Source organism: Urocitellus parryii, chromosome 3 (genome assembly GCF_045843805.1).
Source record: "Urocitellus parryii isolate mUroPar1 chromosome 3, mUroPar1.hap1, whole genome shotgun sequence".
Classification (NCBI taxonomy): domain Eukaryota; kingdom Metazoa; phylum Chordata; class Mammalia; order Rodentia; family Sciuridae; genus Urocitellus; species Urocitellus parryii.
This window is the reverse complement of record NC_135533.1, coordinates 128999968-129023437: the sequence shown is the minus strand read 5'-3', so window position 1 is coordinate 129023437 and position 23470 is coordinate 128999968. Positions and strand designations below refer to the sequence as shown.

At 49.6% G+C, this 23470-nt stretch overlaps 1 pseudogene; it reads right to left on the bottom strand.

Moving 5' to 3' along the window:
- Positions 1–15439, bottom strand: part of LOC144254020 (transmembrane protein 132B-like) — a 39569-nt pseudogene extending 24130 nt beyond the window's left edge.
- Positions 15440–23470: the final 8031 nt, after the last annotated feature.

Below are 23470 nucleotides of genomic sequence, written 5' to 3'. Positions count from 1 at the left end.
CCTCCAGCTGACTCAGGGAGGAATCTAAAACCTGAACAGTCCTGCGACAAACACAGGTGGTACTGGTGATCACAGGAAGAAAAGCCCACGCCCAGGTGGTATCTCAGCGAATTCACCAAATGTTTAAAGAACCGACACCAACCTATGACAAACTCTTTCAAATAATACAAGAGAAAATCTTTCCCGATTCATTTCATGGGGCCACTTTTAGCTGGATACCAAAACCAAAGAAAAGTAAAAGTATTCAAGAAAATAGTCAACCGGATCTAGGAATATATAGCAACCTATATGAAGACTGTGCACCATGGCCAGGTCAGATTTGTCAGAAACGCAGGACTGGATGACATCAGAAAACTGACTGAGGGAGTGCCCCATACCAATAAGGAACAGAAGCACACCAGCATCTCAGTCAAAAAAAAAAAAAAAAGGCACTTGACAAAACCTAAAAGCAACTGTGTCAGGGATGACACACTAGGGACAGAAGGGGCTTCCTGGCCCAGATGAGGAGCAGCTGCCAAAACCCACAGCTAACATCAAACTTTGTGGTGACCTTGGCCACAGTAACAGACAACACAGGATACTGGTTTCCTGTGGGCACCTTCCTGCCTTGTGATTGGTTCAGTGCTAGCCAATGGCATGCGAAGGTGTTTGCTGAGGGCTTCTGGGAAATGAGCTCCCCCTGCCCTCCTGTGACCTCCAAGAGCTCCTGCTGCTCTGTCTGTGGTCCTGGGACCTGGGGCAGGACCACCTGCAGCGGGCTTTTGACCAAGTGGTGGGAAACCACCTGGGCAGGGGAGAGATCCACGGAGAAGCCTCTTCCTGAGGGGGGAAGTGGAGGAGTGTGAGGCCAGCAAGTCCTCTGCCTTTGTCCCCAGTTTGCCCACGTTGAAGGGAATCAGCACTGACCTCGAAGCTTGTCTTGCCTGGAAGGTGCTTGGGCAGTGGAGGGCTCAGTGACAACTAGGCATTCTGACCACTGAGAAGAGAAGGGCGGGGGGTGGGTCACACTAAGGCGGGAAAGTGGCAGAGCCTCAGCTGCAACCAGGAACTGTCCAGGCCCGTCTCTCTGCCTCTCAGCTTCTTAGCTGCTCCTTCTCACTCTGTGGCGGGACTGGCCCTGTCTTTCCAGGCACTGGCAGACACCTTATGGGGACCTCACCAGTTAGAGTGAAGCCCAGGCTGACTACTTGAAGTCCTGGGAGGGAGAGTGCACTGGGTCCTGCTCAGGGGGCGAGCGGCCCTTAGGCTGGCTCCTCAGGGACAGGCCACGCAGGGTAGGCATGGCGAGCAGCCGGCCCACAAGTGCAAGGAGAAGTGAGGGAAGCAATTACCAGAAAGAAAGGGGGAAAGATAATATCATCCTGGGCAGATGCCCACAGGTGTCTCCTGTGTTGGTCTAATTAAGTGAATGTGGTTGGCACACTGGCCGCTTCCTCATCATGGGTGATCCACACCATGTTCACGGGAGCCAAGGACCACCCAAGCAGCGTTTCCCACTGTGTCATCTGTAGGCCAAACTGTGCTCTCCCTCGAGTGGCTGACCACCTCTCCCCGCCCCTCAAACAGATCTGCACATGTGCCTTTGTCCTTATGGTCCAAGGGGGTCAGAAGGCATGACAGGCTCAGGAGCATCTGTCACAGAGCCTCTCTCCTGTGACCTGGTTATGAGCTCATGAGACCACAGTCATGATTAGGAAGCAAAGCTTGCCCCCCAAGGACCAGGCATGACATTCCACAGTGCTCTTCCCTGTTCACGGCACCCACTTCAGGGAGGCGACCTTGCCTCCTCTGGGGGAGGGTGCTCCTGGGAGATGTCCCCTCACATCACCAGTTCCTGGCAAGATGAAAACCCTGCCCCATAAGCACCTGATCAGATGTTTGATACTTTGTCCTTTCACAGAATGATGTGGGACTTGGGACAGCAAATACCCAAACACCAACAATAAATAAGTCAGCACGTAAACATCACAATGTCAACCAGAGCTAAAGGTATGGGTGACAATAAGGAGATGGCAGAGAGGGACTGGGCAGGACTGGGCAGGGGTGAAGGGAAGTGTGGACCACGAGGATGGCAAGGTCCTCTTCACCCTGAATCCGCTCAGCCTCGTTGCCCCGTCTCTTGCTGGTCTGAACAATTCCATGGTTCTTATTGGAGAAATGAAGGGGATTCTTCAAGGACCCTTCCTCCCTTTCACTCATCCTTCTCTCTGTTGCCCAAATCACCTCATTTTCAGTTAATTTCTAAAATTCTCACTTAATAAAATAACGTCCTCCATCGATGACAGGATAGAGCCCCCTGCTCCTTGCCATGGCTGGAGTGGCCACCCTGACTCAGCCCCCACCTGCCTCCCAGGTTCACAGCTATCTGGTCTCCTACTCCCCTGCATCTCTGCCTTTGCTGCCTTCTCCTGCCAAGAGGACCTGGCTGTTCTCAGTCTACCTGGTAAAGCCCTCCGTCACCATCGAGAACAAAGGTAAGCTTCCCCCTGCTCACAAGGAGGCTCAAGCCCCTGTCTGAGCTTGCTTGTCCCCTACACGTGAGTGCTGAGGGGAGCCATTGGTAACTTAGAATATTGTCTGTATTTCCAGATTTCCCAGACTCATCAGTTAGGTCTGGAAACACATTTGAATTTCTAATATCTAAAACAAAAATGTTTGCAGAGGGGCTCTTGTCTTGTTGATGTACCCAGCAACCCTCGCCCCTTCCTTTGTCCTAAGATCCTGCCTGCAAAATGAGCAGGTGACCCAGGCATGCCCATCCGGCTCCCTGAGGATGCCCTCACCACTTGGCCCCCAATCCCACCCCAGCCCGGTTCCCACCACTGGCCCCAGCACAAAGCTGAGGAGTTGGATCATTCTCAACTGGCCAGGACACTGCCTCAAAAGTTTTGAACAAGGAGGGTGAAAGATTCTTCTCCTCCCTCCTTACAAGGCTATACAGATGTGACCTGAGGCTACAACGGCTGTGGACAAGCTGCTCTGGGAGGAGAAAGTCCGTGCATGGTAACAAGGACAGAAAGCATAGTGAGCAGCTCTGTTCTCTGGCTGCTGCCATCACCAAGACCCAGGCCTCCCACTGTCTGCTGGGACACCAACACACCCCTCTACTGGGGGAACTAAGTTGGACCTAGTCACTCAGAGCCACAGTCCTGATTAACACAACTTTGCCTCCACCTCCCGAGACGCAGAACTCAGCTCCTTCTCAGGGGACAGTGGACCAGGCCGCCCCACGGCATGCCTACCAAGGCAGAGCACGCATCTCTAAGGAAGCTTTTCATGGATGCTCCTCCTGCACTGTTTTGTTTCTATTCTTATAGATGTGACTCTTGGCGAGCTCCGCGCCCATCTGCCCTGACTCACTGAGAAGATTCCGTACAGAATCCCGCTCAGGCAGGCTGTGGGTGGCGCCTGTTGGCAGCCTCAGAAGGACCTCCTCATGCCAGGACACCACAGCTGTGCTCTGCTGTCGATGGGCCTGGGCCCTGAACCGTCATGGGTTGGGGACGGTCATCGATTTATTAATGATCCATGTTCTGGATTTCAATGACCAGGTGTCACCTCCAAGTCCAGCCTCAGGGAATTCCACCTCAATAGCAGTGTCCCTCCCGATGCCGCCCAGCTGTACAGCCGCACGCTCTCTCCACCTTCAGCAGACCAGTGGTGTGGGCTCCATGCAGGACTGCAGTCTGCTCACTCGATGCTGCCGACATCTCTCCCTAGGGCTCTGACTCACTCAGTACCCTTCACCACCCTTCACCACAACGTCCTCCAGCCTCACCTGTGCCCTTCCATGCCCTGTACCCCAGACACCCCCCTCCCAATTCAGCATCCTCCGGATTCACTAAATCTTCCCTAAATTCTACAGATCACGTCTGTGTGGGCAGCACAGCGGATTCTGGAGTGACTGAACCTGGGCTCCAGCTTCCCGTGCCTTCCTTCAACCTGCAGGGCCTGGACACTTGACCTCTGTGAGCACTGGTCTCCTCATCTCTGCAGTGGAGGTAGAAACAGAGAGTCCCACGGTCCATTATCAGAACGTAGGATTTAGCCTTCAACGCAAAATTACTGAGGATATAAGAAAACTAGCCAAAGAGGAAACAGAGCAAATGATTAAACTGGCGGTTGATGCCTGAGTGAGGAGACAAGACAAATCGACTCTCAGGAGGTGGGGGGAGGCCCGCTGACCAACAGGGATAAACCCCACACGGGACAGATCAATCCCGGAAAGGCCTTCCTGCCCAGGAAAGCAAAGGGAGGTGTGGAAACTCCAGGTACATCCTTAAAATAACCAATAGGGGACAGTAAAACCTAGGTGACATTCAGGAAGATTGTGCACCCCATAGTTCTCAGACACTGAGGAGCTGGGGAGGGCTCTTGCACCTCGAGGAGACAAAATTCTGCTTGGAACAGTCGGGGGTGTGCCTGTGCCCCCAGACACCCAGGCTTGCAGGACTGTCAATAAAGCCTCACTGTTTGTGATACTTTGTGTCTCTTGGTCCGTTCTTTGGGTTTGGACAGGAGGCACAATTCCTGTTATCCAAAGGGGTTACTGTGACCTCTACTTGAAATAGCAAGTTTTCTATGTGTGCTTTTTGTCTCTGGCCATATGACCTAAGAATTCCGCTGAAAAGAAGATCATCACCAGATACAGCCCCTTGACCTTGGACCTCCAGAACCATGAGGCAAAATTAAACCTCTTCTCTTTATAAAGTTACCTGGCCTCAGGTCTTTCATTATTGTAACTAGAAGACAAACCAAGAGCAGGGGAGAGACAATATAACCAGAGAAGGGTGAGAAGATTGTGTGTGTGTGAGAAGTGGTCTCTTACTACTGAGAGCCCATTCCTCTCAACAACGGGATGTAAGCAAGAAGCCCAGGTCTGTGAACAGGAGATAATAATCCACTCCACCTGCTCCTGGAGGAAGCACATACCCTTGATTCTCACTGAGATAGAAGTCATATTTCACCAGCTGAATGGGCAGCAATCACTTCCAAGAGTCTGTAACAGTCTAGCGATAAATATCAATGAAGCACTAATAAATTGCTCGAGCTAAACTTCATGAGTATTTGGGGAAAGCATGTGAGAGTCTCAGAATCTCTCATCTATGTTCCTCGCATCTCCTTGGCTGCAAAAGGAGTTCCAGTCTTTCATTCTTTTTAGGTTTGTTAGTTCCTCACATGAGTGAATTTCTCTGTAGACCTTTGAGATATTTAAGAGAAAAAGAGGACACATCTTTATCTGCAGAAGGTAATAATCATACAATCTCATTGGTATGTTTAAAATGGCCAATGTGCAGTCTAAGAGTGGGGAGAGAAGAGTCCACCCCAGAGATCAGCAGGGCGTGCTCAGGGTGAAGTCAAGGAGCACCAAAGAAAGCAGCTGGAGAGCCCTGCTCAGAGGCAAGATGGCGCCCTGTGCTCGCTTCAGGTGGGGTGACTGACTGTGGGGTTCAGGTACTGTGAGCACAGTATTGCATGAACTCATGTACAAGAAATGTGTGGGTGCCCAGTACCTACGAGGCTTTACAGAGTCAGGCTCCGAAGCTCACTTAAAATGTTCAACATCTCTAGCAAGTAGAGAAACACAAATTAAAGCCACACTGAGATTTCATCTCACTCCAGTCAGAATGGAGATTATCAAGAACACAAGCAATAAATTTTGGCAAGGATGTGGGGAAAAGGTACTCTCATACATAGCTGGTGGGACTGCAACCTGGTGCAACCACTCTGGAAAGCAGTATGGAGATTCCTTAGAAAACTTGGAAAGGAACCACCATTTGACCCACTCCTTGGTCTATACCCAAAGGACCTAAAATCAGCATACTACAGTGATGCAGTCACATCAATGATTAGAGCGGCTCAATTCACAATAGCTAAGCTATGGAACCAACCTAGGTGTCCATCAATGGATGAATGGATAAACAAAGTATGGTACATATACACAATGGAGTATTACTTAGCCATAAAGAAGAATGAAATGATGGCATTTGCTGGTAAATAGATGGAGCTGGAGAATATCATGCTAAGTGAAATAAGCCAATCCCCCCCCCAAAAAAAAAACAGGTTGAAAGTTTTTTTTCTGATATGTGGAAGGTAAACCACAATGAAGGGCAGGGAAAATAGAAGTCTGTAGATTAGACAAAGGGGAGTGGAGGTAAGGGAAGGGCGCCGGAAAAGGAAAGGCAGTGGGATGGGTGTGACATGATTCTCCTGTGTTCGTGTATGAAATCCCCACCGTGGACTCCACTGTCACACACATCCACAAGAAGGGGGTTCCTAACTAGAATAAAATACATTCCATGCTTGTATAATTATGCAGAACGGATTCTGCTGTTGTGTTTAACTAAAAAAAAAATTTTTTTTAAAAGAGCAGCCTTCCTGCGATCCCCTGAGAGTGAAGGCTGAGTAGGTCTAGACCCGCATCCCTGACCGCACAGCACTCCCTCTTCCACAGCAGTACTGTCCTCTTCGGGCCCCAGGGAGTGGCCAGAGGCTGTACTCAGCATCTGTTTGTGGAGCAGCTGCTTTGTGCCAGGCTCAGTGGCAGGTGACCAGGATGCACTGAGGAGCCAGACGGATAGTGTCTTGCCCCATTGGAGAGCTGAGGGGAGAAGGGCACAGCTAGTCCACCAGCAGCAGGGCCACTGGACGCCGACCACGGGAGAGAGCTGAGCAGGGAGCCCTGCATCTCAGGAGAGGGCCACACCAAGCTCCTGCTGCGCCTTCCCTCTGGCACATCCATGGTGCCATCCGCGCACTCCCCCAGCGTCGCTTGCTCCCCAGGTGACAGGGAGGAGCTGGAGCTGGGGGTGACCCCTGGACAAGTCTGCTGCCCTGGAAACTCGGAGCTCATCAGCTCACCAAAGAACCGGATCCCAGAGCGTTTCCTTCTCAGCATTGTTAAATAACCAAAGACAGTACTGGTGCAACACCCCCATCCTCCTATGGAATTAGGGAACAAACAAGCAAGAATTTAACTGAGATATAAAAATTAAAACACAACCCAAAAAGAGCTGGCCCACGGTGCTGTCATCTCCCACTTTATCAAGAAAAAAGAATTTTGAAATAATTCAAAGCTCTTTTTCTCTAAGAAATAGCCTTATAACCCCACATAGAACAAAGGACAAAACCCATGCAGTCATCTCAACAGACACAGAAACAAACAAACAGGATTGGAAGGAAAATTCCTCCCCTTGATGAAAGTTGTGTGCAGAGCAACAGAAACTGCTAGAGTTAAACTTACTGGAGCCAGGAGAGCGTCCTCTCCCCAGGATCAGGGCTGAGGGAGGACACCCACTCATGCCATTTGGTCAAGGCTTTGTGAGGGATTCTTTACAGGCAAGCCTAGCAGGTGATTAAGCAAGACAATAAGCCACCAAGACAAGAAAGGCAGAAATAAAGCTCTCTTTACAGAGAACAAGGACTCCAGGATAATTCAACACAGAATGTCTTCAATGACAGAGAATAAATGGTGCTGAGACAACCAGAAAATCCATGCTAAACAGAGGAATTTAGACCCTTATCTCACATTCACAAAAATTAACTCAAAAAATGGATCACAGACCTAAATGTACCAGCTGAACTATTTAGAAAATTTAGAAAAATATGTGAGAAAAATCTTGTGAACGTGGATGAGGCAATTATTTCTTAGGTTCTACAGCAAAAGCTTAATTCATAAAAGAAAAAATTATACATTGGATCTCACCAAGTGAAAATTTTATACTCTTCAAAAGATGAAAGATCATGAAAGTCAGGTCAAAGTCTGGGATGAAGTCTCTCAAATCATACCTGATAACGTCAATCACAAGCATTTTTAAAAATTTGTAATGGGCAAAATTTTGAGCAGCACTCTACCAAATATCTGTAGGTGTCAAATAGCATGTGGGAAGACATTCCATAGCACTAATCATTCCAGAAATGCAAACTAAAATCAATATGGCCCACCTCTCTGAACCCAACAGAATAGCAAATATTAACAGGATGATGACACCAAGTGCTGGCACCAACTGTGGAGGTAACAGGACTCTCAGACACCCCTGGCAGGAAAGCAAATGCCACGCCCACTTCAGGAAACAATTTGGCAGCTTCATAAGGAGTTCAACATGTGCTTCTGTGTATTGTGTGACTCTTCTGTTCCTAGAGAAATGACTGCTTGAAGTGACAGAAATGACAGACAAAATCTTGCATGAATGCTCCCAGCAGCAATAGCCTAACCAGGAACAACCCAAATGTCCATCCATGGGGACAAACTGTGATATATTCACACAGTGGAATACAGCTCAGCAGTTAAAGAAGAATTATGGAGGCACATACCAGCAAGGATACATCTCAAGTTAATTACACTGAGGGAAAGAAGAGAGAGAGAGATAAGAGGGGCAATGAAGATGGAGATAACAAACATACTTTACTGTTTCATTTATATGAAACTCCAGAAAATAAAAATTAACTGTCAGGGAGTGATTACACGGGACAAATGGAGAGGGGTGAGGGAGAAGGGATTATAAAGAAGCAAGAAGAAAGATCAAAGGCTAAAGATATCACTGCCCCAATTTGGGTGGTGATTTTGCACCCACAAAACCATCAAAATGTATCAAACTCTGCATTTAAACATGGGCAGCTCATTGAGTGTCAGCTGTGTGGTCATGAAGCTTTTAGACAGGAAAATGGCAGAGGGAGGCAGCAGCCTCAATACATGGCCTCTGTGCCTGGACCTATGCCTACCTGTGTCTAGGTCTCATGGCTCTGTGGTCCAGTTAATTTACGAACTTTGTTTAGCTCCTCTGAGTTTCTTATGGAAGCTCAGTGAAGCCAACACACCCTCCCTACCACCAAAGCTGCATGATGGGGGTTTAAAATGTGAATCAAGAACCAAAGCACAATGGAGGGCTCCCTTCCCTCCTACTGAACACAGAATAAATATGTCCCCAGGAGACACCAGACACTAGGGATTGTACCTGACCAGGCCTGAAATCTGTAGCACAGTCACAGCCCCACGTCTCCAGCAAACCCCAACCCTGTAGCAAGCAGGCCTGGCCAGGGAAGAGCAGATGAGGGTCCCCAGGAAGGGAGGGGAAGCCACGGGCATGCGTCCTGGCAAGTGAAGGCAGAGGTGTGCAGGTTCATGCGGGATTGTCCAAGATCTCCTTGAATTATGCAGAAATAATTCCAGGATGTTAGTTCTTAATTAGAGATGCCAAAGACAGAGAAGAACAAATGATCTAATTAATATTGAAATCATAATTAAGCTGACAGGAACAAAAGGTTGAGAAGGCAGCAGTGCCCATCCCTGGCCAACAGGAAATATATGACACATTTCCAATTAGAATGGAACAATGAAAGTCCAAATTACCAGCATAAAGAAGGACAAAATTAGGCAATAACATCCAAACCGCCTGACAACTTCTTCTGAGCTGCATGGCTCCTGGCAGAGCGTGAAGGAGGGAAACTCATGCCAGAAATAGAATAACCACGGATCTGGGAGGAATTTTTGTGAAGCATTGCTAAAGGAGAAAGGATGGCCTGCAATCTCTTTTGGAATTTTTCTCTGTGTTCTTCCAAGTAGAATTAGCATTAGCCAGGGGCCCTTGGATCGGGCTTTCTTTTATCTGCAACAATAACAGAAACAATCCACACCAACCCAGGCGTACAGCTTAGCTCTGCCTGAGCCCAAGACCTGCCGCCCTGACCAGCACCCCTCATACCCGAAGGGTGGGGTGCCTGTCAGCGATGTCATCTCTGTAAGCCCCCCCCCGCCCCCCATGAACACACCATTGTCTAGCCCGTCCTGTCTGAAAGTCCAGCCTCTTGGAGAAACTCCTCACAGCCCTCATAGGAATACAGTGATCCCCAGAGTGAGGCTGCTCTCCAAGGTGCTGATCAGGCCCTCCAGGCTGTCTGGTGACCAGCAGCCCACAGGCTGCTCAGCAGCAGAATTTGTTTCTTCTGACACCTGCTGCCTGACCTGACCCCTCCCAGGTCACCTGTAGAGATGAGACCCTTCCAGGCAGGTAAGGCTCTCACGTGTTAGTGATCTGTTATTGGCCCTTTAACATCTCCGTATTATGAGTCCAGCTGATACCTGAAGGCCAGACACTTACTCATAGCAGCCACAGGCTGGAGGCACAATTTCGAGATCTGCATGAACTTATATTTATTTCTCTGGGAGCATGCACAAGTTCATCTCCTGCTGAGGAACTCGACTGGCCTCAGTAGCTCTGGAAGCCACAATTCACTGACACAAGACAATCGCAAGTGCAGAAAAACACAACCTTGTTTTGAAAAAGGGGTTTGCAGAGGTAAACTTTAAGGATCTCAAGAAGAAATCATCCTGAATTAAGGTAACCCCAAATTCAATGACAAGCACCAGTATGAGAAAGGAAGGTCATTCAGAGACACAGGTAAGAGGTGACAAGGGAAGCAGAGATTAAAGTGAGGAGGCCATAATCCCAGGAATGCCTTGAGCCCCCAGAAGCTGTGCAAGGCAAGAGCGGACCCTCTCCAGAGTCGCTGGAAGAAGCGGGGCTGCCAGTGCCCTCATTCAGGCTCCCAGCCTCCAGGAGAAAAATTTCCATGTGTTAAGTCACCGCATTTGTATAACCTGTGTCACCAGCCCTAGGAACGCAACATGTGTTGCAAAGGAATGTCACAGATGCCTTTAAGGACCTAGACTGGGGTGGTTGTTGGGCAGGTCTTCGTGAGGGGCAGAGGAGGGCTATAGTCAGAGAAGAGGACGTGGTGATGGGATCAGGGGCCACGGGGAGAGGTGAAGACGTCACACTGCTGACTTTGAGATGGAGGAGGGACACGAGCTGGGAAGGCAGCCTGCCTCTGAAGCTGGAGGAGGAGGTGGCTCTACCAGCCTCTCGCAGGCTTCCCACCTCCAGAACCATGGGCAGCCACCAAGTTCACGGTGACCTGCTACAGCAACCACAGGGACTAACACACACACCTTCCAGGTGCTGTGGGCGGAAACAGGTCCTTTGTAGATCCAGAGTAAGCCATCATCAAGTGACTCCCTGACTGTCCCTGCCACCTCACCCACACAGTGTGTTACATGACATTAGAGTGACACTCAGGATGCGTGGGTCTGAGGGTCCTGGAAGGGATCTACCCCCACATCCACTAGAGCACAAGGAGTGGCATTGCCCTTCTACTTGTTGTTTCCTCGTGTGCAAACTCCGGGCCCTGATAGTTCCTAGCTTAAAGGCACATGTGACAATGAAGTGAGTCAACAGTACTAATGTCTTTATTGTGGTAGTACCTGGCACTTAATAAATGCTCAACAAGTGGTGCCCCTTTAATACTCATGTGCTGTTGAAAACTGCTAAGGGAACACGTCACATGCACTCCACCTTGGTAGCTCCTGGGGCTCTATATGCACTGTCCTCCACAAGCAGATGATCAAGATGTGTTACAGAATGGAATATCCCCAAGGGGGCTGAAGAAGATGGACCGCAGGCCAGGCCCACATGTCCACTATCACCAAGTCCTATGGCTTTAGAGCTCTCTCCACCTCTCTTTGAAGATTTCCAGTAACAGGAAATTCAGTGGAGATGTCCCACAAAGACAAGAAAGCCACTCATGACTGGTATCTCCTCCCACCTCCAGGAATCCCTAGCATTCATTTGTTTGAATATTCAACCAACATTTACTTGTTCCAGACACTGTGCTCAGGGCTGGGAACAGCATAGACACAGCCATAGATACTGCGGCCCAACAACCAAGTAGAGGTTAAGATTTGTAGATGTGATCATGGACATGCGTATGCGCGTGGATCTAAATTTGTACATCTATCAGTGCAACATTGACATATGATGGCTCAAACACTTTGTGACTTCCAATAGATGTACATTCTCATTCAATTATTCCCCAAATTCACACTGGGACTTCATCACACAGCTCTAACAAATAGCAATCCAATTAGACATGCTCAGAACAGCTAGACTGCCACCGGATGAAACCTCCACCAGAAGACACAGAGAGTAAAAGGTGGCTGCCCAAGGCCAGCTTACCTGGTCACACCCCCCCACACACACACACACCATTTCCTTTAAACTAACCCTTGTCCTATGCCTGTGGCTTAAAGCAAGGAAAACATTTTTTTAATCAACTGTCTTTTGAACTTCCAAAAGCCCAGGTCTCCTCTAAGGGGCTTTCCAGGACTATTTTGATTGTGGTTCATTCTACCTTACACAATGACATTAGAACAAATCTCTATAGAAGGTAACTTTCCACCATATCGTTATCATCCCCATTTGTAGATAAGGATCTGAGTTCACAGGGGTTAAGTGATTTGCCCAAGGTCCCGTGGTAAAGAAGGTGGAGTTAAGATCTGAATCCCATCCTCTGTCTGAATGCTTAACCAAAGAACTCACCACCTCTGCAGTCCTTCCTTTACTTTGAACTGAAAATGGTCCTTTTTAACTGCCACTTTAGGAATACAAAAAGCACAAATCTCCCTCTTCCACATGATGGCCCTTGAAAGACATAAAAGTGCCCTCACCACCTCACCTTGGGGCCTCTTCTTCTCATCACCAGGCTAAACACTCGCCTTTGCTGTAGTCTTTCCTCCTGTGATTTGATTTCAAGAACCCTTGGCCACCCAGACATTCTTTGGCAGAACACAATCCAATTTTCCAGTGTCCTCTTAGGCCTGAAGGATGACAGAATGAAGTAGATCATTTGTTGCTGCTTTCTTTTTTTTTTGAGACCACAGTGTGAGAAAAAACTCACCTTCATCTAAAATCTATGATTGGAAAGCCAGCCTCCAAAGTATGACTTGAGGTGGAAAATGTCCCTCTACCTCCTTGGGGGAGACAAGAGGGAGTAGTGGGGACTGTGGTGAGCTGGGGGTGCAGACCATACACAAAGGGTCTCCTCTACTCAACTCCAGGTGCAGCCCACGTGGGCCCAAGGCCCAGGACCACATGATCTCGTGATTTTTCATTAGAAACTGGAAATCCAAATTTCTGTGCCAATTTGTCCACTTTTACATGACCACAACGATTAAAAAATAAAAGCCAGCCAGCCACGTGTACGTATACAATGCACGTACACACAGGTGTGCATGCACACACACACACTCTCAAGCTGCATCCCCTACTTTTTTTTTTATTTTTAACTTCAGAGTAATTGTTGATTTAAAACTTGACATTTATCCCCTCCAATCTTGCCCAATTAGGGTCAGGTTCCAGGTTTTTAAAATATTTATGCCTTTAGATTCTGTCCTTCGAAAGTCTTTCCATCCCAGGTTGAAGAAGCTAATTTGTGCATTGCCATAATTTGCACCTTCCTGGATTCCCACTTCCTTGCCATCTCAATCCCAGACTCAGGCCACTGAACCCCCAGTGCATGCAGATCTTTAGGGACCCAGCGAACTCATCCTTAAGGCCCTATGGTGTTCCCTGTGCTATGAAGAAGCGGCTGAGCAGCAGCCCCACAGATGGAGGGGCTCTCCTGAGGGTACTAACAACTGTGCCAACGTCCAGGGCTGTCCCTGGTTTGAGGCTGAGGCCAGCACAGGGCTCTGTGGACACCTCCATCCATCTTAGAGTCACGGCAAAATTGACTACGATCATTAAGAGTGAAGCCACAGCCTGTGCATCACAGCTGTCTAATTAAGTCTGGCCCACGGACACGGGCAGCAGGGACGGCCAGAGGACCTGTCCTACTGTAGGGCTGAGTTTGGTGATCTGTGGGCTCCATTTCACACCTAGAAGAGTAAATAATCATTTGCTAAAGAACTTGATTTTTCATGAGGCTGCAATAGGCAAAACCTGTCCTCTTCCAAAACTGTATCTATCAGGAGGGGCAGAGGACATTTTTGGTGGGATTCATGAACTTGAACTTGAACTGGCCTCCCTCGAGTGGAGCTCTCCAGGCAGGAGAACAAGGATCCTGTGTGGGGCTCCACGGGAGGCTCTCAGGAGGGGACTCAGGGCTTAAGGAACCAACTGAGGGGAGTCACTTATCTGGGTCCATGATGGCATAAGCACACAGAGCCATCTCCATTTGTTAGCGTCTGCTCCTGCTTTGTGGAAGGCAGGGGAGGGTGAGGAGTGTGTGTGGCCAAAGGCACATTGACCATGTTTTCATCCATGCACATGATCTCCTGCAAGCACTTGGTCCCCTGAGCTGAGAAGGTAAGGCCTGGGCTTGTTCCATCTCCAGGCACCAGGCAGGGCCGTGTGTCCAGGTCTTAAGCTGGTTCAGCCTTCTTCTCATGGAGAATTAACGTTCCAAGCCCAGGAAACCACCGACACCAAGCTTGAGTTTCCTACAGACTCCTTGTTTTTCACTAGATCTCACAAATACACCATTTCTCATTTACTAAACTGTCTCTAGACCAAGACATAGCCTCCCGCAGGTCACACTGAGGAGAAATAAACCCCTCTGCAACCCTTTCTCCCTGGGGAACCCCGGAAGGCCTTCCTGTTGGCCATGAACAGTTTTGCTGAACGTCTGAACCAGAGCTGGGAGGAGGTGAGGAAGGGCAGGGCTGGGCATTGACATCTTCTCCTAAAACATGGGGACAGAATGGACCCCAGGCCTCTCTCCACACTCGGAGGAGGAAGAATCGTCCTCAAGACTGAAGTCCCTTCTCCCCAGATCTTTGCTGCAAAAAGAAGCAGCAACCAATGTACTTAGAAAAAATGGGCAGATACACCCAATTTAGCAGTTCAAGGAGAACCCTGTGAAGACCATGGAAAACTGAAATCATGGGCTGCTTCCCAGCAGAATTTGGAGTCAGAAGTGTAGCTAATTAGAATGAAGCACACAGTAAAAGTGTCCCTTGGACAGACTCTGCAACTGAGCTATTTGCCTCAGGTTATATTCAAATTAAGGCAGATAGCACAGGATGAGCTACTAAAAAATTTAATAGTCACTTATTTTAATGTTACTAACAAAAATTTAGTACATCAGGCTCATGAGTTTTATTATCCTGTAATGAGACCAAATTTGTTCTTAAGTTTGAAACAGGGAGGCATTTATTAACACCACACGCCAACCAGCGGGGCCAGCCAGCCACTTCAAAACAGTGAGGCAGTTAAAGAAAATATATTTAGTAAATAAAATGATTGGGCACAGAGAGTTGGTACCAATTGAGATGGTGTGGGGACTGTTGATGCTAAGAGAACAGCACCCTAGGAAGAAAGAGAGGAAGGAAGGGGAGGGAGATAGAACTGAGCGTGGGCACAGATTTGCCCTTGAGATTCAGCTTGGCAGAGGGGAGCAGCTCAGCCACCCACAGATGCTGTCTGACCCAGGTGTCTCTGATTCAGCCGTTTGCTGCTTAGTGAGGTCACTCTGGCCCACAACCCTAGGAGCACAGGGTGCTCACCAGATATCCAGACTAGTACACAGTGAGCCATGAAAGCCACGTGCACTTGGGAGACAGGCAGAAGAAGCCATCACGTACCTTCATGATGTTCTCATCTGCCGACCTGCACTCCACAGCCTCTGACACGTCCACCACGGAACCGTCCTCTTGAACCCCCACGACTTTGACAGGGACCGAGACGGGTTTTCCGGTGAGAATGGCAGTGTTCAAAACCTCCGTTTCCTGAAGGAGAGAAGAGGTGCCGGTGAGTGAGCTTGGATCCCAGGGAGCGGGGTGAGGCTGGCCAGCACCGCCTCTGCCCTAAGAGCCTGCAGGGATGCAGCCATGTGAGGGTGGGGTCCAGCCAGACTGATGGCCACACCCTGCAGCCAGACCCTTTCCTGGCACCCAGCCTCTCAGGGAGCACAGAGCTGCTCCCTCCTCCACCTCCTCCCCCACCCCGCACCTCCTGCATCTGCCGGGCTCACACCGGCACAGGATTTCTCCCCAGCATTCTCCAGGGCTCTGTCTGATAGTCCTTTGGGTACAGATTGCCTGTTCTGGGCTTAGTAACACAGGAGCACACGCTTCATTTTTGTTTCAAATGAAGAAAGACAACAACACAAAGAGCAAAGGAGAACTCGTCACATCATAAACCTCTGCACACCTGGGCTGGGGGCCGTGGCCCCTCCCTCACCTCTCGGGACCCCAGAGATTCCCCTGCAAACCCTGATGACCCCGGGGGCTCGTGGGTTCTGTCTTCCTAATTCATCTCCATCTGTCAACTTCCTGCTGTCGCCTCTCCCAGCTCCCCTGCCCTCCCAATGCCTCTGGCCTGGACAGCTACGCTGGCCCCAGGGTTCTCCCTGGGTCTCTCTTCACAGGGCTCAAGATCTCCAACCCAGACTATCTCTCTCTGCCAGATCAAAACTCCTGGAAAGTGCCCTACTGTTCTTAAGGTAGGGTCCCACTCACTGAGGAGGGCCACCTGGGCCTTGCCCACCTCCCCGTCCTTCTCTTGTCCCCTTCTCTCTGTCCCGTGCACAGTCCAGCCTTCTCACAGTCTGGGCAGCTTCTGCCCCACGTTAGCTCCCATGCAGAGGTTCCCTGGTCTGCAAACAGGGACAAACAAGCCCCTACTCCACAGGGAGCTTATGGACATTGAACAGGCCATCTGTGCCCACCTTAGGGTGGAAGGTGCCGTGAGCACAGCCCTCCATGCAGCTGCTACAGTGGAGCTCAGAATGTTCACTCAACGAATGAGCTAAAGAGCCACCTTAAGGCTCACGCAGGGACCACGGTGGAGAAGCTACTTCCACACCAGGCTGGAGAAGAAGGCCAAGCAGACAGCCAGCCACGGCTGCACAACTCAGCTCAGCAGTTAAAGTCCACAGCATCGGCTCAGCTCCCCCAGGAGGGTCCAACAGGCCGTCGCCCATCACTCCTCTCCTCAGTCCCTGCCTCAGCCCATGCACTAGGCAGGTCCCACACTCCTTGTCCTCAGTTGGCCCCCCACTCTCCATTCTAAACCAGGAGAGGGGCAAGAGAGGGGGAGGGCCTTGAATGACAGCCACAGCGGCCACTGAGACTGAGCTACTAGGAGACAGGCGGTGTTCTAAATGACTGGCATGCAAATAATCATCCTCTGTGCTTCCCCAACAACCCTCCCAAGATAGTATACTGAGTTTTAGTACCATTTTATACATGATTTGCTTTGTAGTGATATTAAACCTGCAAATAATAGCTAATTTTCAAGAGAAAATATCAAATTTATAAGGAACACGTGGGAAAGGTGGCGGCCCAGTCCAACAGGGTGGTAAGTCAACCTTCTTGTTTTGACATGTGTTCTTTCCTCGATGTGGGATTTTTTTTTTTTTTTTTTTTTGGTGCAAGGGATTCCACCCAGAGGTGCTTAACCACTGAGTCACATCCCCAGCCCTTTCTTTTTATTTTTTATTTTGAGACAGAGAGTTTCACTAGGCTGCCTCCAGTCTCATTAAATTGCTGAGGCTGGCTTTGAACTTGTGATCCTCCTGCCTCAGCCTCCTGAGCCACAGGGATTGCAGGTGTGCGCCACCATACCCAGCTTGGGATGGGGTCTTGAAAAGATGATTTCAAAATAATGTAAATAAGTTAAGCCTCTCTAAAATCCTAAAGCAGGTCCCTATGTACCCTTGGCACACCGAGAGAGCAATCACCACGTCCAATATTACATCAAAACAATGATCTGGTCCCGGAAACTGCTAAACATCCACCATCGACCACAGAACAAGTCTTCTGCTGTGTCTGCAGAAGCCCTAGGTCCTATGCCTATAGAACATCTCCACACTCCTCTGTAGAAGGCCCTTCTGTCCCATGAGGGCAACACCAAGGGCAAAGTCACAGTGAGGCCATTGGAAAACTCTCTTCTCCATAAAAGTCACAAGGAAACTGGCAAACACTGTCAAAATAACGTTTTCTGGGCTCTGGAGATGCTCCAGACACTTTTACGGCTGGGAGAGCATTTATACAAGAAATAGAGGGCCAGGTCCTGGTCAAACACAGAGGCCTTGGTGACACTTTAACTTGAGGCCACTCCCCCACTCTCCAACTCTGCGATGGCTTTGAAGCATGACACCACCCTCCCAGTAAAAGCCAGCAGTGTGGGCACCACAGAGAGGAGAACTCCACCAGAGACCTTTCCCACCCACATTCCCAAACCACCCACTGTACACACCTTGTCTGTGGGTTCCCTGGAGCACCCCACTGGCAAGGCTGTATGTGGCCTGGCTCTGGGCTCATCTTCTCTCTGCAGATGTTTGTCAAAAGCAATTACAGGCGACTGTTCACCTGCACAGCTCTCTGAGGCCTGGAGAGCACCTCATCAAATAGCTTAAAGGGGAGAGATGGGCAAGGAGATGACCACAGGGCTTTGGAAGATTGCGGCATGTTCCTGGGAATGCATAAGTATGGCCATGCTCGTCCAAGAGCTGTGCATGTGCCCAGAGTGAAGGCAAGTGCCAGGTGCCTAAGGAGATCCCATCACGGGCTGCCCACAAGCTGGCCTGTCCAATGGAATGCCACTGAGTCATGAGAAGAATGAACTGACAGAGACCACAATAGGGACGGGCCTTAAAAACATTATGTTTAGAGAAAGAAGCCCGGACACGCATCTGACGATTCCATGTTTGTGAAATGTCTGGAACAGGCGGGACGTGGATCAGTGGCTGTGAAGGGAGCGGAGGATGAAGGGCGTGGGGGTCTCTGGGCGGTACGGTCTGTGTGGTGGGAGTGATGTGAACGTTAGAGAATTAGCACTGATGGTTGCAGAACCTTGTACACACACTGGAACCCACTGCATGTTCTGAACACTGAGGCAATACTGTTCTGGGAACAGGCTCCTGCCTTGCCCAAGGTTGGGAGGAGCGCAGGGCTATGTACCAAGTGGACGTGGCCACTGTGACAGTCATGCCAGTGGGAAAGGACCTGGCAGGATGGGGAATGTGGTCAGTAGAGCGAGCCCAGGAGGCCTCAATGCCTTGTGAGCAGCACGGGCTCTCTCAGGATGAGGTGGTTCCACATGTCGTGGCCACAGAGGAATCCTCAGGCCTAGGCCCCAGCGGCCCTGAATGCTCCAGATGGTCCTTCTTCCCTCTTCTTATCACTCAGATGGCCAGGGTCTCTCAACGGCAGCTCTGTTAGCTCCGGTCTCAAGGGCCCAGTGAACCCTGGAGAGGACTCAGAGGTAGGGAGGGGGCGAGGACGCACTGGCCCCAGGCACCTCCTTTCAGAAGGGAAGGTGGCAGCCGCAGCTCCCATGCTGGGAACCCAAAGCCCCATTGGATCAGGGGAAGGGCTCATAGAGCGCACAAATGGACACAGAGAGCCAGAGCCTACACTCAAGCCCTGGCATCACAGACCAGTAACAGCTCCACTGCATCCCCAGCTCCACTGCATCCCAGCTCCACTAACGACAATAATAACACTAACAGTAGCCGCTACATTGGAAAGCTTGGCTATGTTCCCGGCATTGGGAGAAGGGCTTCTTGTGGTACCTGATACAATTCCTGTAGTAAATTAATGAGGTTAGTTCTATATTTACTTTATTAAGAAAAAAAAAGTCAATAAGGAGTCTCTGACTGAGGCCCAGTGCGGCTCAGCAATTCCTTCCAGACCACTGCTCAAGGGTACTCATTGGAGTACTGTGTCCCATAGAGAAGGTGGAAACCTTCTGAACGTCCACATGCAGGGCACAGCTCAGTGGGCACGGTACATACCCACAGTGTGAAATACTATGCAACAGAGAACGTGATAAACTGCCTCCATGTGTTAGTTAAGACTAGCCCAAGTGCTTCAGCTTCCTCCTCTGTAAAATAGACTTTTTCTCCAGGGGTTTATAAGGAAGACAGTAGGTAACTGACTTGCCCACCAGCTATAGAGAGTGGTTGGCCTTCTCTGCCCACTTTGTAGGTGTGGCCAGGTGAGGGGACCTGGCTACAGAAGGTGAATGGGCAGACGCATTCACTTTGAACCAGAGAATTCAAGAATGCAAGTCCCTGTGCCCTCTGTTCTCTGCCATGCTGGTGATGGCCACCCTGTTACCCTGGGTCCCAGAGCAAGGGCAATGCAGAGGAAAGCCCCAGGCTGATCTGTGTTGGACGTGGGGTGTGGGCAAAATCAACCTCCATCGTTTTGAACCATTAGAATCTAGTGGTTGCAAGTAGCTTTGGGGCAGGTTATTTGGACTCTCAGAGCAAAGACAAAAATAACTGTAAACATTTCTTGAGTTCTGGCTGGGTCGTTCTCCACCGCAGTGAGGGTCAGCAGCTCTGAAGCTCCTTTAGTATCTAGGATTGAGCAAACGACGTGCTGGATACCGAGCGCCAGGGTTCTCGCTGCTCGAAGAAGGGGTTTCAAGGTGGAGAGGAGAAAGAGTCAGGGTGAGCTCTGCAAACAGGACCTGGCACAGGTGGCCAGCGAGAGCTTGGGGTGGGATGCCCGTGTGTGCACGTGTGGAGTGTGGCCATGGGTGTGTGCACGTGTACGGCTTTTCCTCAGTTCTGTCCGGGGCTGGGGGCAAAGACCCAAAGGACAATACCCCTTTAGCAGCCAGACACCTAGAGCCCAGACTGCAGTTCTGAACACCATGCCCCAGGAAAGAGAAATGGCCAATTCACAGTCTGAGGCAAGGACTGTCAAGGTCATAAGCCAAAACACCCAGAAGCTAACAGTGTGCTCAGAAAATGTCAAATGGACACAGGAGACAGGTGAAGGTGCTGCTGCAGAATCAGGACAGTTCAGCATCACCGCAAGTGGTCCCAGAAGGTGACAGTGAACTTAGGATGAGTCCACACCAACACCACTGGGAAATAGAAGCTGCGTCCTTAGGGTCGAACTCCAACCAGTAAATGAGGAAGGAACGGCAGAAGGAGACCACCACCTCTGAGGCCACCATTTGTTACCACAGCTTTCCAGGCAGAATCATGCGTGGATTCGAGTAGTGATCAAAATACAAGGAACGGGATATCTGCACAGTGCAAAGGCCCTCTTTGAAGTGAGACGTGCTCACTTCAAAGAGGAGAAACAGCAGCTGTGTGGTGTGGACACTGCACACACCAGGTGCTCCAGGCCATCAGTGACATCACTAGTGACATGTGAACAGACCCTGTGCCTTGCAGAGGAGGAGAGGTGAGGCTGGTGAGGAACAAGGGCCAGGCCAGCCCGGACTGCACAGTGACTGCTCGGTACCCTCCAGTGCATCCTGGTCTAAGGACAGAGACCAGGGAACCCTTCCAGATCAAGGGGCGCAGACACAACTCACGATTCCGGAGTTGGTTGGTTGGTTGGTTGGTTGGTACAATGGACACTAGTGGGCCAAGAATAAGAATAAAGCCCAGGAATGGTAAAATTCTTTGTGTTGACATTCATTTCCAGATTTTAAGATTTCACTCTTCCTTTTTAAGGATTCTGGGGAAATTCACATCAAAGTATTTACAAAGTACCTCACATGTGTAACCTACCCTTGAACACTTCATTAAAATAATATTATGTGTTTATGTTGAGAGAGTGAATATTGATATTGGGGGGATTTTAACAAAGGTATTTGGGAAATCCATTTTCGGGCCCACAGATACAATCAAAAGAACCAAAAGAAAATACAACAAAGATGAACTGATGGGGCTGGGCTGTGTCTCAGGTGGTAGAGAGCTGGCCTTGCATGCCCAGGGCCCCAGGTTCGATCCCAGCACCACCAGGACAAAACAAAAAATTAATTAAAGATGAACTGATGAACAAATGCATAACAATACAGAATATAAGTCACCTAACAAACATGACTAATGACAATTAATTTCTCTTAAACCCTTAAATAAGTGATAGGCATGGGCCGAATGATTTAGATGCACTTGCTGTTCATAATAATGCACGTTTATAATACAGAGAATGATACGTATCAATACCTGATAAAGCACCAAAAACTGCCTGGGACCTTGTAAGTGCCTGATACATTTTAACAGTTGTTATTAACATCTTACTTCATCCTCAAACATCGCTATTGCAACATGGCTATTGCAACACCGCTATTGAAGGGTTACTATTTGTATCCCCATTTTACCAGAATCACACTGCTGCTAAGGATGGGAGCGCATGTGATCTGCCACAGAAGCCACCACCTGGCTGGCCACCCTGCGAGCCTGCTCAGCTCCTCGCCTGTGCAACAGACCTTGCCATCTACTCCTTTGCCTAACTCAAAATAAAGCTTGAAGGATCAAATGTAGATTTATAGAGATTTTAAATTTTAAAACCTCTACATGTGAACCTTATGCATGTGAACCTTACTTTTTAGTTGTAGTCAAGTGTCCCCAGAGACCCCTACCATGGCCTTGTGTGGCTTTCATGTGCTCCCCCCAGTTCCTCCCCAAGCCTGTGGTTCTGGACCACAGCCCTGAGATCTGGCCACTTGCACACCCAGGTCTCCGACCCAAGAACACTGGCCTTTCGGCAGGAATCTAATCTGACCACACTCAGGTGGCAGACACCCAGACTCATTCTGACAGCTGCAAGGCGATGTGAACTTCACCCAGAGAGGAGCAAAGACACTGGCTTCAATTTAAATGAAGGATTTCAGTCCCACTGTTGTGCATTATGTAACTCTGAAACAGCCCTTCTCCCCTCCCCAACGCACCCAAGGGATATTTTTAGATTTGGATAATTTATTATCCACAATTCAGTAAGAGATTTCAAAATTCAGCTCCTTATGAGTTCTTAAATAACACAAAGAAACATATTCCTAATAGGCTGGTGCACAGAGGGTCAGGAGGGGCTCTTATGTGCTGTCCTAGGCCCCAGCTGGCAGCTGTGGAGGGAAGGCCCAGCCCTGAAAGGAGCTCCCTGCTGCTCACCAGAGTCCAAGGAAGGAGGGAGGGAAGATGGAGGGGAGAGGGAGACTATGTGGACCCTTAAAGCCACAGCTCTGAACTACGGCAGCAGGGACCACACTTCTTTCTTCCCACTGTCTCCCACACTGCCCCCCACACTGCCCGAGGTAGAAGGAGACACCAAATACTGAACCCTGGTAAAACTGCCCAATGTGACCGGGGGACCATCCATTGGAAACCTCCCTCCTCCTCACTCCCATCACCTTGGGAATGGTGATGAGGTGCCAAGTCACCATTTTATACAAAATGGACTTGTCCCCCACCAGTCACCATCGATTGGTCCAGATAAAGCATGTGGAATGGGGATGAAGATATCTCAGCCTCTCTGACTCCTTTCCAGAAAGAAAGACATTAACTAAAGGGCAGTTGCTGGGCATTTCCTCCCAGCAGAGTGGCCAAGGCGGGAGGTGGAGAGATGGGTGAAACACTGGCAGGGAGCAGGCTTCCTGCAGAACTCAGGCAGGTGGCCCTTCGCAGCCTTCGGATTCCAGGACATGTCATGTCCTTGTCAAGAATTCACCTGCAGAGCAGCTTCCATGGGTCCTACCTGGTTTCTGCTCTCACCAGAGTCATCCTTCCCCAAGGGCTCAACCAAGCCAGTGTCCTTTTCTCCCTGAGTCCTTGGGGAGAGACAGAGGAGCTGCACCCCAAGGCTCCAACTTTCCAAAATGACACCAAAGTCTCGATGTCCTCAGTTTCTCAAATGCTTCACTTGACCAGCTGGAGATGAACACGG